Consider the following 16,234-nt stretch of genomic DNA (forward strand, 5'->3'; position numbering starts at 1 on the left):
CAGTGGGTTCTGTCTTCACCCCAAAACACTTCAACATCTCTCACCTCCTTTTCATCCAGTTTCTGCTGCTGGTGGTGGTGCACCCTGCTCAGCAGTCCTGCAGGGACTGAAACTTGAGTCCTGGGCTGGTCCATGACCCTCTCAGCCTGTGCTGCTCCCAGTGGATGCAGAACTCCCTGGCACAGGGATCCTTGTGCTGACCCTTCTGGAAAGGGCTTGCAAGGTTTTGGAGCATTTCTTTTACTTTCCATTGCTCTTAACTTGTGAAAAGTGACATTGTCTAAACTCTCTGGCAAGACTGAACAGCCCCACCCCAGATGACTCCTTTACAAACACTTAAAAGCACTACTTAGAGGTTCTAAGAGTAGATCTAAATTGACTTTGTACCAGGAAGGGTGGCTCTAGAGTTGATGGGTGCCAACTCGGCCTTCTCTCAGGCTGGAACAGGACTGAGCTGGGTGGGTGCACTTGCAGCTCCTCAGTGGCTCTCTCCTAATTCAATTCACACCTTCATTTCTCTCACTTCACTCTCATTGTGTGCAGATTCAGTGGTGATTTTGATGATCTTATGATTTGGAAAATAGAGTGAAAGAATTTTTTTCTAATAAAGTTTCCATCAGATAAAAGATTCCATGCTGTCTTCCTCAGTAGTATTGAAAGGCCACTTCTGGAGACCAGTAGGGCAGCCATGCTCAGGGTCTTTATCCTACCACTAGCCTGAGGAATCATTGGAATGGAATAAAGGCACCAGGAGCTCTGTGGACTTCCACTCTCCAACATTTGTGAGGTACTGGGGTTTCAAGTCAGCCAACAAGGGAGCAGATCACTTCCAGCAAATAAATAGGTGTGGTTAACGTGGGTTACATAGTACAGTGTTCATCTGCCCCTGTATGGGTGGATTGTTCTCCAAACATCCCAAAAGCTACCCAAGGCTGGGCAAGGTGGTGTACACCTGTAATCCTGGTGATTTGGAAGACTGAGGCAGGAAGATCACAAGTTCAAAGCCAAACTCAGCAACTAAGTGAGGCCCTGTCTCAAAATAAAAAGTAAAAAGGGCTGGTAATGTGGCTCAGTGGTTGAGTGCCCCTGGGTTCCACCCCTGGAACAAAAAAAGATAAGAATTAACAGAAAGCAACCTGAGTGTGAAGATGGAGCATTCTGGCTTTGAGCTGAAACTCATATTTGCAGTTGGCCACCGGCTTTGTTTTTAGGGCTTACTATCTCCACTGAGATGCAATGCAATGGGGAGAGGGCCAGAAGCAGAGAAGTGGTGAGATGATCCCAGGTTATCCAGTGCAGCAGAGAAGGTCAGGGTCAGGCTAGAAAGAAGCAGAGGAGACTCATGGGAAATAGACTTCCTACTGTGCACTTCCAGCTCCACCCTGTTTGAAAGTACCTTCTGATTCCCTTGGGCTCTTGAGTAGGATACATGACACTCTGCTGCTGATATCCACCAGCTTGAAGACGAGTTTGACCTCCCCCTGCCCTACACTCAGAGCCAAGTAGTGTGCAGGGCGTTGGACATTACTTTCCCAGGCTTGACAGGGAGAAAGTGATGGCCAAGTGAAAGCTAATTGGACACTTCCCCAAACCACTCTGTTGGGCTGTTCATGGTACCTTTTGAGCAGCAACTTACTAGGTTGTCACTCAGTCACTGTACATGGGGATTGGGTGGGAGCATAGAGCAGTGGGGGCTTTCCTAAACTCTGGAATTTCACTCAGCACCCTCTTAAGCCTGGTTATTAAGCCTGAGCACTCCCCTTTCCTACAGGAGAATTTCCACATCACATGTCCCTTCACATTCTGACAAAACTGTGGCCCTTTCCATAGAAAAGGAGCTCAGAGTCTTTGTCACAGGAAATGCCCTTCTCTGGGAGCAGTGGTAGCTTCAGCTTTTCCCTAGCCTGTCATGACTTGAAGAATCTAAAATTGGGGGCTGGGGCCTGCTGTGGTCAGTACCTTGGTGAACACTCGGGGACTCAGGTGTGTGGGGCTTTTATGAGCATCTGCCCAGGGTTCCTGCAGTCACAGGGCCTGGCAGGTGAGCTGGCCCCAGGCTGTGGATGAGGCTTCAGTCTCTCTCCTTCCTCTTCTGCAGGAGGGTGAAGTGTGTGTGGGGGGAGGGTGTGTCCTGAAGGTGGGGGCTGTGGAGGAAAGGAGGAAAAACTGTAAAAAATGTTCACTTATTAATCACTGAATATATAGTAGTTGGTCTGAAATGCTGTTGCTATGCCAACACTCTGGGAGTTTATTTTATTAATCCAAGAGAGGAGCCTTGGTCCCTGCTCCCCTGCTGTGCCATTTGAATTTGATGCTGCCATCCAGCCACCCTGATGTCTGTTGTGAGGCATGGGGTGGGGAGGCTGCCAAACACCAAGGCAGTCAAATGCAAAGCAGCAAGGGGCCTTTCTCATGCGACTTAGTAAAAATGACACAAATTAATATACTCTGTTTAAACCAGACCAAGATTAATTGTTCTCTTTTAGTGCAGCTTAGCCTAACTGTCACTTTACAGTCATTTGTCAGATAAAATCAACACTAATCAACATTTATTCTCTCTTGCCCTGGGTCCAGGGAGTGTGGCAGCTGTGCCTGCTCAGGTCCTCTCACCATGCTTTTTGCCCTCCATCCAGGATCACCATACATCACCCTTCCTCCCAGCGCCTCTCCTCACGCCATCACCAGACTTAGTCATCAGGGCATATTAGAGGCAAGATAGATTTTTTTGTTTTAATTTACATCCATTACATTACCATGTAGCCAATCTTGATTCAGTGTAGGCCAGCATCTCCCATCACCAGGATCCCTGGGCAGGTTCCTGGTTCACTTATTAAGGTTACTTAGGGTGCCACTCCTGGTAGCCTCCATGGGCCTCACGCCTCCCTTGGGCCTGCTCAGGGAAGATGTCTGGGTTCAGCTCTTCACAGCTCCCTCCTGTGTGCTTGACTTCCTGCACACACCACCAGGCAGCCGGGTCCTCCCTGGCTTCCTGATTGGACTTGCTGAGCCTAGGAGCTGAGTTCACTGGGTCTGGTCTAGGGATGGACTTGCAGGTCAGTCAGGGGATCCCTCCAGGCTGCAGGCCTCCCCTCTCCTTACTCCATCCCAGGCCTTCCCATCTTCACCACAGTGACACTTGTGGAGAAATGCAGAGTCAGGAGGAGGCCAAGCAGGCAGGTGGCCAGAGAGAGTCTGTGGGGGCCTGGCAGAGGCCTTCTGCTGTGGGACTGCCTCCTGGGGCAGGAGGAGGCCCTGGGCATGTCTCACTTATGAAACTGGCCTTCTGTCATTCTGTCCTCCTGCCTTCACCAGAGTTCCAGTGTCTGAGCACATCTTTACTTGTTGACATAGAATATGTTTCCTCCTGATCTTTGGTTGGAATGGGGTATTTTATTTCATTTATTCATTTATTTTTGGGTGTGGTGTTGGGAATTGAACCAGAGGTGCTCTACACTAAGCTACATCCCCATTCCTTTTTATTTTCTTTGAAACAGGACCTTGCTAAGTTGCTGAAGCCAGCCTCAAACTTGGAATCTTCCTGCCTCAGCCTCCTGGGTCACTGGGATAACAGGTGTACATCAGTCTGTCTGACTCTGGAGTGTTTATGACTACTGACTGAGGCCTCATTAAACTTTGGATCCATGCAGAGAAGAGATTGCTAAGGGCACAGATATCCCCCATCTGCTTATGCCTTTTTACCCTGCATCCCTTTCTGGGACATGGTGGCTATGGGGTTCCCAGGGATACTGTGCCTCTGTTCTCAAATCACCACAACCCTAGACCTCCTGGCCTCTGAGAAGGTCCAGGTTCTTCATTAGTTTCAGTGAGCTGTTGCTTCAAAACTGTAGTGAAACTGTGGCCAGAGTACAGAGAAACACTGTGACTGTGTTGGGGTGAGTGGTGTGGTTGGTATGTTTGCATGAGGCTGCCCAAGTGTGAGATGTGCTAGGAAGATAGCTCAGGACTTCCATTTTGGTGTCTTATTACACAGGAGTAAAGTAAATGGCACTTACTCTAACTGCAGTTACAGAACTGTAGCTCAGTTTGAGAAACAGGATTCCACCAAGAGGAGTGCATAGTATCATGACCTTGGGAAACTGACCTCATTAATTTAATGAGTGGGAACATCCTCCAGCTGGGTCTGAGGAGGAATGAAACACCAATGAGGTTCTCACTTGGGGTGATCTCACTGAACCCAGAGTGTCATCGGAATGAAGCCTGGAGAATATTCCAAGTTCTGTGGAAAGATGGAAAGGAGAGTGATGTGCCCTGAGATTGCCTTTCCTGGTAGGCAGGGAGCTGTCTGTATTGTCCCTCCTCATGGGCTTACTGAGTTTACCCTGAAAAGTTGGGCCTAGAGAAGAGTGCACGTAAGGTACTGTGGTGTGAATCCTGTGAGGGCAAGAAGGAAGGCAGGGAGCTGTCTGGGGTGACTGGCTGATTAGAAGCTAGGCCCATGAATTCCAGTATCCAGCAAGACCCCAGCTTCCTGTGTTTCTTTATCACAGAGGGCACTATGTTAGTGGAGGGAATCTTGGGATCCAGTAGGCAGCTATTTGGTGTGAACAGTAAGGTGGTGGCCTTGACCTGTTGCTGAGGGACTGACAACTGACCAGGGAGCTTCAGGTGACCATGAGACAATCAGCAGGGGAGACTCCTGGGTTCCACTGGCACACTCACTGTTGCAGGTGTTGGACCCACGGAAATTGCCTAGTCCACTACAAGCAGGCCCTGGGGAGACCGTGCATCCAGGGCTCCTCAGAGGTGTAGGTGGACAGCCCCACCATTCCTCTGGTGTCCTGGCTCACTGACCCAAGCTGCTTCCCCGTCTCTGGCAGGTCACTGCCCTCAGCAGACTTGTTGCAGCCATGAGGTTCAGACTCTGGTTAAATGGGGCTGACACACTGTAGGAGCATCCAAGCATCAGTGGATTGCCCAGGGATCCCCTGGTGCTCATGAGCTCCCCGACATTCAGCCCTTTTCTTCAAGAGCACCAAGACAACAGTGAAGGGCACTTGTGCCATGGCTGTGACTGTGTGTGATGGGAATGCCATTTGCCAAGCAGCAGGGAATGGACAGATTGCACTGCCTAGCAACCACGGCAGCCTGGTCACTTGCACAGCCTCCTATGCCTCTTCTCTTTAGGTCTGCAGCAAAATGCAGATGGCTTCTGTGGGCAGCCCTCAGCCTGAGCCACCATGGGACACAGGAGGATGCTGAGCAGGGCCTAGGTGCATAGCGGGTGTTCTGATTGACCACTTCCCAAGACTTCACTGGTGGAGCAGGACTTCTGCATAGCACTGGTCACTTTCCCCAGCCAGGTGTTTGTGCACTGGTGGGTCAGCTTCAAGCCAGAGCAGGGATATGAGGAAAGTGCCAGGTCCCTGGGTGCCATCCCACTACCTGGCCAGCCTTTCCTCTGCATGCATGGATACAAAATAACCAGTTTCCTGATAGGTGCAAATACCCACGTGCCCCAGGTGGAAAGGGGAAGTGGAGCAGAGGGGCTACTGGAAGTTCTTGGGGCCAAAGGAGAAGAGCCCTGCAGCCTGTCACTGCAATGCCCACTGGCCTGCCTTTCCTCAGCTGATCATTATGGTGACACTACTCAGTGAGGTCACCTGCTCACTGTGGATTGTGAAGAGGTGGGCAGTGGAGCCCTCCTGGGTGAGGAAACTGGCCTTCACTCCATGGGTGGGGGCTGGCCCATGGAATGCTCAAGAGAGGGGCAAATCAGGTGTCAAGAATAGGTGGTGAAAATTGCCCTGCCCCATCCTCCTGGGGGTGAGTCAAGTCCCCAAGTGGGTGTGGCATCAGGCCAAGGCAGGCCCTCCTGCTGCCTACCAGTGGTGTGGCTCCTTGAGAGCCCCAGTGAGGACAATGGTCTGCTGCTCAGAGTGAGGCGGGTCTAGGGCTGACCATGGTAAGAGTGTTCTTCTCTGCAGACAGCTCCCTGTGCCACAGGATCCTTGGGAACAGCATGGCCACACCAACCAGAAGGGCCACATGCACTTGCTCCCTGAGGCTGAAATGGGCATGGTGCTCCAGACAAGCTACAGCAGAGCTGACCCTCTGTGAGGGGAGTGTGGGCCATTCTCCTGGGGTTGAGCCCTCTGGGACACAACAACCACAGAGCTCCCCATCCCTGACCAGCCCCTCTTTGCTCCCCCATGACAGCACTCTGGGGCTTTGAGCAGAAAATTTTGGCAGTGGGTTCCACCTCCAGGCCACTCTTCTGGGATGTGGCCTCTCTGACTTGCCTCTGACCATTGCTCCCTGTCTGAGGCCACCACAGGCTTGTGGTGCTCATCCTTGTGCTTCCCCTGGGAGCAGGGAGGAAGAGGGGCATAGGGAAATTATAGAGATATGGGGGTGTTGAGATCCCTCCCTGCATGTAAGGAAGGTGCTCAGGCCAGGAGGCTGATACTACAGCAGCAGAGCAGCCCAGGCCTCCTCCTGGCCAGACACATCCCTGTGCCCCTGCACACCACATCTGGATGAGGACTGCCTTCCTGGCCCTGCCCTTCCCTGTGTGACCATGGATAAGACCTCCTTACACCAGAGGCCAGGTGTGATGTTGCCTCAGCTCTGGCTTCGGAGCCTCGCCTACTCACTGGGAGGACTGGGACCCCAGGCCAGGACAAACTCACATCCTCTCTGAGCTTCTGCCAAACTCTGCTGGAGGTTGGAGAGCACCTGAGGAAGCTGCACCCAGGAGTCTGGGCCCCTCAAGACGTGCAGCCTTTCCATGGTAGGTTCTCCCAGGGGCTAGTTTCACCAGGCCAGGGTGACTTTTTTTTATTTATTTATTTTTAATTTTTTAATGTTTTTAGTTATAGATGGACACAATACCTCTATTTATTTATATTTTTATGAGGTGTAGAGGATCCAACCCAGTGCCTCACATGTGCTAGGTAAACACTCTACTGCTGAGCCACAACCCTTGGCCCAGGGTGGCTTTTGGTATTCAGTTCACACCATCCTTTATGGTTTGAGCACTTGGTAACTCTTAAGACTTTCATCTGGGATAATGGGGCCCAGCGAGGGAAGTGCTTGCTGGTTGGTGATGGAGTTGCTTTCCGCCTCTGTTGCCCCTCTCTCCCTTCCTCTCAGCACAGATAAGCATAGCTCTGCTTCCAGCTACAGCCCCCACCCCAGGTGCATGTCCATCATGCCTGTTTCTCGGTGGCATTTCCCTGTGCTTTCCTGTCACCATCTTCCATGAAGCTAGTTATGACCAATGTCAGGCTGATCAGGGACTGGACCTGTTTGGTCAAGGGGTCATGGCTGTGAACAGGAAGTGGGAATGAGGTGAGTCAGGTGTGACCCCAGTCTTCTTACCTGGCACTGGCCCACTCTTTGTCTCCTTTATGTCACAGACCAGGATAATCAACATGCCTCTCCATTTTTCGAGTGGAGAGTATCCAAGCCTGGCTCAGAGGCCATGGACACCCAGCTTTTTGGGAATATTCTGAACCCTGTCAGAGCAGCCCTCAGCTGCTGACGTCTGCCAAGCAAATGTGCCCTTGTCCTGGGAGTCTTGGGTCGACAGAAAGGCTGTCCATGCATTTATTGACTTGACAAAGTATCCCTTGTGATGGACACAGTCCCTGTGATTCGCCCACAGAAAATGGGCATGTGGGGTGTGGATCAGGAATAGCAGCACCACCTGCCTTCCAGGAGAGTGCAGTCAGCTGGTGAGAGGCACCCGAGAACCACCCACCAGGCGGGCCATGTGCCATGTGCCAGTTAAGGTGACAGGCATGCCTGAGCTCTTCTCTTCCCCAGCCCAGGGCTTCAGGAGAGGACGGAGTGCAGGCATCTGTGGGGTGAAGGTGGTGTTTCATTTTAAGATGAAATGAGGAGGAGACTGACATATGGATGATGAGCTGGGAGGTCCAGGATGAAGCTTCATTCCAGAGCATCAGTATATTTCCCTGGGAGTCTCTTGGGCATTAATTCTGATGTTAATTGTGTTATTAGAGACCTAGCCAAACAAAGGGAGGTGCCTAACTGCAGGCTGACTTAACCTTGATGAAACAGTGATTTCACCAGAATGATGTTCCCCATCTATCTTCATCCATCAAGGCTCTGCTGAAATACGCTAATGAGGCCCAAACACGGACACACTGGCAGTCAAATGGGGCAATGTTGATGCTACCTGCGCCCACCACAGGTTGATGCCACTTGCCATCCAGCTCCAGTGTAGGCAGGAGAGCAGGTTGATGTGGTTTCAGGACCATTGAGCTCATGTCAGCCAAGTCCCTGCATAAAGGAAGGGTGGGATTCAGAGGCACATGCCCAGAACAAGACAGGCTGGCTTGCTCTTGGGGGTTTTGGCTCTCAGTTCTGTGGGAACCATTTTCTGGCCATCCATGTCAGAGCCAGGCGTATGGTACACTTCAGGCAGGAAGTGTTTTGTCTGTAGGTTCCAGCATGTGACCTCTCGCTTGGTGCCAAATCAAGTTATCTCTCACCATGTCAGTTTGTATCAAGGTGTCTTTTTCCAATGGGTAAATAAGAGAAAATCTGGACTGGTACACAGCAGTTCGCTGGGAATCGATGACCTTCTGGGCATGTGGACATGTTGTGAGCCTGGTATGATGGGCTTGCTTCGTGTGCCTTGACTTTTACTCTCACACCACCCCTGAAGAAGTGACATTCTATTCATGCATTCACAGAGGGGCTTGGGAAGTCACATCCACATCCAGATCACAGAACTGGTAGGTGCTATGATGGGAGATTAGACACATGTTCCAAAGTTGCTGTGGGAACTCGCCATGGGCTGATGGCGCTGTGCAGGGGCAGCTTGGACTAGCTTGAACCATGAGTTATATCCTCTTTGGATCCAGGTCAACATTCACTTCAGTGTTCTGGACACAGTTCTTTCCTAATTAGACCATCATCTGGGGTCAGGACAGGACTCCATCTCAGCACTCCAGTGCTGGCTCCAGCTTCAATATGGAACACCTAACTTTGAGCTCTGTGCTTCCTATGGGTGCTTGTGAAAGCTGGCCAGCTATCTCCTGATTTTCTACTTCAGGTGGAAGTCACTGGGATTCTGTTTTTTTTTGCAAGTCACTCATAAGGTACCACAGTAAAATCCCAGGTGCCTGGAGTTTATTGTTATATATATTTAGTTTCCTGCTGGTCCCCTGGAGTCATCCTATGGAGTCTGTGTCTTTCCACACAGAGAAAAGGGTAACAGCAATGGGCTCTCCTTTCTATTTGCTGACATCCTTGGGCCAGTTGCATTAGAGGCCCAGACACTGTGGGTTCCCCAAGGCTGTCCTTTCCACCTTCCTCCAAGATGAAGACCCTGAACTACAGCCACTCTCAGGTGCAAAACAAGCACAGAATTCCCAAATCTGAAATACGTGTTGGCTTTTTTCTTAATGCAGAAGGGCAGAAAGTGGAATAAAACCATTTACATAAGATGTTAATTTCCCTGAAATAAACTGAACTCGAATAAGAGATGCAATTTGGCCTATAAGTGTCTTCTGTCATTTATTAAATCAGGTGTTGACCTTGAGAATTACAGACTGTGATTAAAGAGTTAATAACCAAAGGTCTGTCTGCTGGTCAGTGTGCCTTGCCAAAAGGTAGCATCCGCCAGAGGGATTGGTTGGGCCTGTCATCTGGCAGGTCTGTCTCCCTCAGTTGCTCCTCCCATTTGTTCACTTAGAGTTCATATACAGCAAATGTTCCTCTTAATAAAGCCATTTGTCAAATATGACTTAGGGGCTGTTTTTTCTCCAAATGCAACAGCTGTTATACATGGTGTGTCAGATATGTGTGTATCTCTTTGTTTAATTTTGGATTTTCAATCTGAGCAGACATAATGAGTGGGAGGGCTCCATTGATATTTTCCTGCCTTAGAGGCAGCCACTGGCTTTGGGAATAAGGCTTCCAGCCTCTAATGGCTTGGGCTCCCTGGGCTTCTCACCCTTGAGAACAAAGCCTATTATACCCAAATAGACAGTGCAAGATCTCCCTCTTTGGGTGAGATAGATCTGTGGAGCCCAAGGTGTTACCCAGCAGATGTCAGACCTTTGACCCCATCTGTCCCCACTATGTGGGGAAGGCTTTTCTGTGCCCTCCTCTCTGGCCCTTCTGTCATCGTAACTGTTCTCAGTGCTCTGGAAGCATTAACTCCCTACAGTAAAAAAAGTTCACAAAAGAAATGAATTATGCATATGGAATTCATTTCCTTCACAAACAGGGAATCCAGCAAACTCCACGGCTGTTTGATCTTTGGGCTGAGGGGAGGAGGTTGGGCTGAGGAGGGCAGCATGGCCATCAAAAGAAACTGGAGAGGGTGGTGGGAGAGGAAGGGTGGCAGGACTTGGAAAGGAGGAGTCAGAAATGTTGTGACCTTGGAAATACTTTATGGCCCATTGTGCTTGCCAGCACACATGTGCACACATGCACCTCAGTGAAATCACATGGGAACTTTTCCTGGGGGAATTGTAAGGTGGTAAAATCATCCTGGGGAGAGAGGACAGCAGCTCAGGGGGCTTCCCCTCCTGCAGGAAGTTCTGGGTGGATTCCTGACATGCCATGTTCAGGTGAGACCCCAATGCAGATGAGGTGTGGTGGGAGAACACAGCCTTCTGAAGTGGATGACTTGGGTCCAGACCCTGGGACCCCAGTACACTGACCTTGGGGAGTGACTGGCCATTAGCCTCCATCTCTTCTGCCACAGGCATTATGCCAGCTGCCTAGTGGAGGCACCACCAGGATCAAGTAGAAATGCTCTGAAAGTAACACAGAATGCAGACCCTCAGGCCTGCTTGCTCCCCATCCATGCTCCCTCTTCTTTATGCCTGTGTGTGTGGTGACATGGCCTTTGTGGCAAACCAGGATTTCTCTGGAGCAGAAGCAAGAAGAAGTTGATTCAAGAGAAATGATATGGTTAAAGTAAAAATTCAGTCACAGCACTCACCTCTAGTGTGAAAACTGTTTGAAATGATTCATCAGATATTTCTGGCACTTGGAGCCACTGGGTCACTCATGACTGCTACAGTGTGGCCAGCTGGAGAACCTGCAGCTGGTGACACTTGCACTGTGGAAGAACCAAGGTAGCTCTGGGTTTCTATGTGGGCTGTGACTGGGAAGAAGCAGGGTCTCCCTGCAGCTCTCAGAAAGTGTCTTGGGTCTGGCCTCCACCCCAGGCTGCCGGGACTGCACAGGTCCAAGCCTCGCCAGCCTACTTCAAGGCATGTGAGCATTCCAGAGGTGCCCTGGTTTGTAGCCAGTCGTTTCCCAGGGTGATGATGTGCATTGGGGTATCTGCCCAACACAAGTAGGTACCCACATGTCCTTAAGGCCCATATGAGGGCCACATCTGTGCAACTCTGGGTTCCTCACCTCAACTTCAATCCCACACTTGGGCTTCATGAATTTTGTTTGGCTTTATGAGTAAGAATCTGCTTTTAAGAAATGTTGAAACTCAGTGATGCAGAAAATAGACCAGTGCCTAGCATGAATTAATCATTTGTTTATTAGGATTTTCATGGCCCCTTCTCTCTCAAAGACCAAGACAGTATTTGCAGCACTTCAAACAGATAACATTTCACATTAAAGATTAAAAATGGGGCCAGTCAACCAGTGGACACTGGGATGGATGAGAAAAGAGGACAGGGAATGAGCAGGGAAAGGGGTTGACCTTTCAGACCTTGGGCATCCTGTAGCCCAGGAGCAATCATAGAAACTGCAGGCCTGTCTGCTTTCTGTGTGACTGTGCTCACTAAGCCTGCTCCTGAAGGGAGGCCACTAGTTTGACCTCACAGGCCACTTCCAGTGTGATTCTTCAGGCAGGCAGCAAGCTTTCATTTTAAGGTGAGCAGGCCTAGCCCTCCTGACAAGTCAATTTGGTAATAAAAGTGTAATTTTTTTTAATGTTACACATAAACTTTTCAATAACAAGTATATTTTTTACAGAGTGGTTTTCAACCCTGGCTACACACTAAAGTCACCTGTGGAACTTTTACAAAATACCACCAATGCTTGGGCTCCATGCTGCAACAATGAGCCAGCCCCTCTGGGGGCTGGTGCTGAGTGTCCCTCTGTCCCACAGCCAGGTTGTTGCATGGTCACCACGGTGTGGGACACTGCCTGGGGATTGGAGGAGCACCCAAAGGGGGGAGAGAGCTCCAGATGTGGGTGTGCTGAGTCCCCTCCTGTGAGCCATGGGGAGAGATCTATGTCTTGCCACAGGGTCCTTGAGTTGCAGGGTGTTCTTAGGGAATGTCACCACCAGGCTGGCCTAGCTCATTGCCCACATTCTTCAGGTGGGGGACTTTGGAAGGTGGCAGTGTCCTCTGGCCCCATCCTCCACACCTAGTTCCTGGGACTGCTGGGTGTCTGCACCTTCCTTCTGTGGGAAGGTCTTTGGCTTTATCCTTCCTGATAGGTGAGGAAATTCAAGGAAAGAAATCTGCTTCTGCAGCGATGACCTCAGAGACTATCAAGGCAGCATGTACTCACATCAGGCTATGTGTGGGCCTGCAGCCCTGGGGCAGGTGGCCATTAGGATTGCTCCTAGAGAAAGAGAGCTTGTACTGTGTGTGGGGCAGCTGGCCTGGCCTGGCCACTGCTCTCTGCCCCTCTCATTTTGGGGCAGCCTGAGCTTGTGGAGGGAGGGCAACCATGCATGGTGTGTGCAGGGAGTGTGGAGGCACGTGTGAGCTCCTGACTCGGTGGCTCTGATCACCCACACAAATCCAGGTTCCAAGATGGTGGCAGAGGCACTCACCATGTGGTCCAGTGTCTCAGTGGGTGCTCCCCAGATGCCCTCCCCTCAGTGCACCACGCATAGAGTGTTGGTCCCTTCATCTCAGATTCACAACCTGGTGTCACTTACTCTACTCAGAACTGGCATTTTGTCTTCAGAGGATTGTGATCAAGATGAGCCTTGGTATCGACCACATCAGATGGGCAGGTGGGAATGGATGCTGTGATTCAGTGCTCAAGATGCCAGAGGCTGAAGAGAAAAGAGGGTTACCTTTCATGTCCTCTGTTTCCGGAACTTGATAATTTTTTACCTTATACCACTAAATTCTCTAGATTTTGTGAAGAGAGGGGAGATTGGTAGGGAAAATAAAAAATAGAAACCAATCTGTGCTCAGTAAAATGGATAGAACAGAAGTCTGTCATTGATATGTTCTGCAAGTGTAGCCAGAACTGCAGTTAAGTGTGAGACTCCACCACCCTGGAATACTTCCTTCTGCCCTCTCTGCCTCAAACAACCCCAGGTACAAAATAGCACTCACCTTCTACTCTATGGAGTTTGTCCAGTCTCACTTTTTATACCAGTTTGATGTTTAAGACATAAATGTTAGACAAATGTTAGACAGCCAACTAGCTGTGTCTGCTCTGGACTCAGTGACTGACCAGGCTGCCAGGCAGTGGGGAGGGGCTAGCTCAATCTGCCAGGAAGGAAGGATGAATGGGCTAGCTCAGGCCACCAGGCAGGAGGGATGGATGAGCTAGCTCAGGCTGCCAAGCAAGAGGGAAAGGCTAGCTCAGGCTGCCTGGCAGGAGGGATGGATGGGCTAACTCAGGTTTCCAGGCAGGAGGGATGGATGGGCTATCTCAGGCTGCCTGGCAGGAGGGATGGATAGATGAGCTCAGGCTGCCAGGCAGGGGGGATGGATGGGTTAGCTCAGGCTGTCAGGCAGGAGTGAGGGTCTATCTTAGGCTGACAAATAGGAGGGAGAGGCTTGCTCAGGATGCCAGGCAGGAGGGAGGATCTAGCTCAGATACAGGGTGCAGAGGTTCCTCATCCCTCAGTTCAGAGTGGCACTTGATGACCTGGTCTTTTTTCTCTTGGCTAGAGTCCATGACCTGAGGAACAGGGAGCGTGGTGAGAAGGCAGCATTTTCCTTCCCCAGGGTTTTCTTTCTGGATTATTTGATTTTAAAATTCTGGTTCTTTTGGGGATTAAATAGGATTTTATTTTTGAGAAATTTAGATCTTTTTCTTTCCAAACAGAAGAGTCAATTTAAAAGTAGAAATCTCTGGCGGTTGTGCTTAAACCCACTGCTCTGGGAAGAGGACTGTGACAGCCTGTGGACAGCACAGACTGAGGAACTTGGTATTGAAGTAGCAGTGAAACCCAGTTCCCTGACTTAAAATCCAGTGTGGTCATTGAACCACAGGTGTGACAGGGTGCCACATGCATGCCTGTGGTGCCTGGTCCCCTCAGTGCTTCTTACAGGGACAGAGAAGAGCTGGGTCTGGGCCCTGGTTGGGGTTGACATCAGGATGATACCCCAGTCCTGGGTTAGGGTTGATCTAAGCTCTGCTGTGAGTATGTCCTTGCTGGGTCTTCTTCATTCAGTTCTCTGCTGGTCACACTGGAATGCAGAGCAGATGGAGAAGGGTCTGGAAAGATGAAGTGAATCAGAAATGCAGGAATTTAAAATGCTCACACCCTCTGAGCTTTCCTGGTGGGGTTTGTGCTTTCTAGAGTCAAGACTCAAACCTCTGGGCATACCCTCATATATCTCTGTTCTCTGCCCCTCACCCCTAAAATTCACAAAGAGAAATGAAGGTATGTAGCAAATCAGGAACTATTTAGGAAGGACAAAGTTGTCATCTGTTGATGGAATAATCAAAGGAGTTAACTAACTCTAACACATTCATGTAGTCATTTGGCACCATCAAACTGGGTACAGAAAGTAAATGAAGCAGCCTGATGTGGTTCTTGTAATCCAGACACTGGGGAAGCTCAGGCAGGTGGACCTCAAGTCCTGGGCCAGCCTGGACAGAGTGGCAAGACTCCTCTCAAGACACACACTTATAGAGAGCTGGGTCATAACCAGAGGTAGAGGCAGGACCAGCTCCCTGGAGCCCTGGGTCCAACCCCAGTACTGCAGAATAAAAAGACCAACCAGTCCTGCCCTTGAGCTCAGAGTTGACATGAGGGGGGATGAGTAGAACACCTTCACAGAGAGGATCCCAGGGTGTTGGGAAGTGGCCCCCATGGCCTGCTTGGGTCCAGGCAGCACGTTTGGTGGGATAACATGGGGATGGAGCTGGTACCATGAGTTGCAGCCAAAGGAGAAGCTCACTGGTTGAGCATGCCTTCCCTGCCAGGCTCCAATCTCCCTTTGAGCTCCTTCTGTGGGGTTCCTGCTGTAGGTGTGCTCTGGTGTGGTAGTGGCAGAATCCTATGTTGAATGGACAGAGGTGCTGAGGAACTGGCCTTGGGACCACTCTGAATCTCCCAGGTTGAGCTGCTCCACGTGGTCCTAGTGACACAGTCATAGCTTTTCCATGTTTCTGAGTCCAATGAGCCTTCTCCTTGTGACAACCCTGTGCCCCCTTCCATGCTGGGTGCTCAGTGACCTGGACTGTGGTCATGTTTTGTCTGTTTGCACTGGGTTCCAAGTCTGTGAGCTGTTTTATACAATTGTGTCCTGTAGTTGCCTTGAGGTGTTGAGGCATGGCCTTGTGTTTTACATGGTTGGTTTTACATGAAGATGCTGCAGTTATTAGAGTGTACATGGCATAGGACTTGGTGGAGGCTTTGTGTGTCCAGTGAGTCTGTGTCTGACTTCAGGGTCAGTAGGAATATGGAACTGCTTACTGTGACCCTTAAGTCCTGGGACTCCAATGCACTCAGGGAGCCATCAGCAGCAGGTGGGGGTGAAATGAACAATGTATGTTCTTAAGTACTTCAGAAATCATACTTTTAAGAGATTAAAAATAAGACACTCTATTGGGTTAATTGACCAGGAATTGAACTGCTAAGTATAACTGGATTATTCTTAGGATCCATCAACATAGCCACTTGATGGTAGGACATGTCACATGATCATTGGTTTAACATATATGCTGTTGTGCTGCTCTGACCAGGTATCCATGGCTCATCTGGGGTTTAACAGCAGAAGCCCTGGGTCCTGATGACATCTCAGCTGCACTTGAATAGCTACCAGAATCAGAGTCTTTCCCAGGCAGTGGTTCAAAAGGTAGATGCTTAGTCTGTCTCTTGAAAATGTTTGTCCCAGCTACATTTGCCCATTAGAAGGTGTGTTCTTCTAAAACTTTAATTCATATTCTACAGTCAGAAAGTTAAAGTAATAATAGGATTCATCTCATGTGAATTAGTTTAGATCAACCTCTGGTCATGTCAAGCCTTTCCTCTTCCTTGAAACAAAATTCCATAAAAGATTTCTTCACAGCATTTCAAGACCAGTTGGCTCCCAAATCCGTACAGGACAACATC

Source organism: Sciurus carolinensis (assembly GCF_902686445.1).
Source record: "Sciurus carolinensis chromosome 14 unlocalized genomic scaffold, mSciCar1.2 scaffold_123_arrow_ctg1, whole genome shotgun sequence".
Classification (NCBI taxonomy): Eukaryota; Metazoa; Chordata; class Mammalia; order Rodentia; family Sciuridae; genus Sciurus; species Sciurus carolinensis.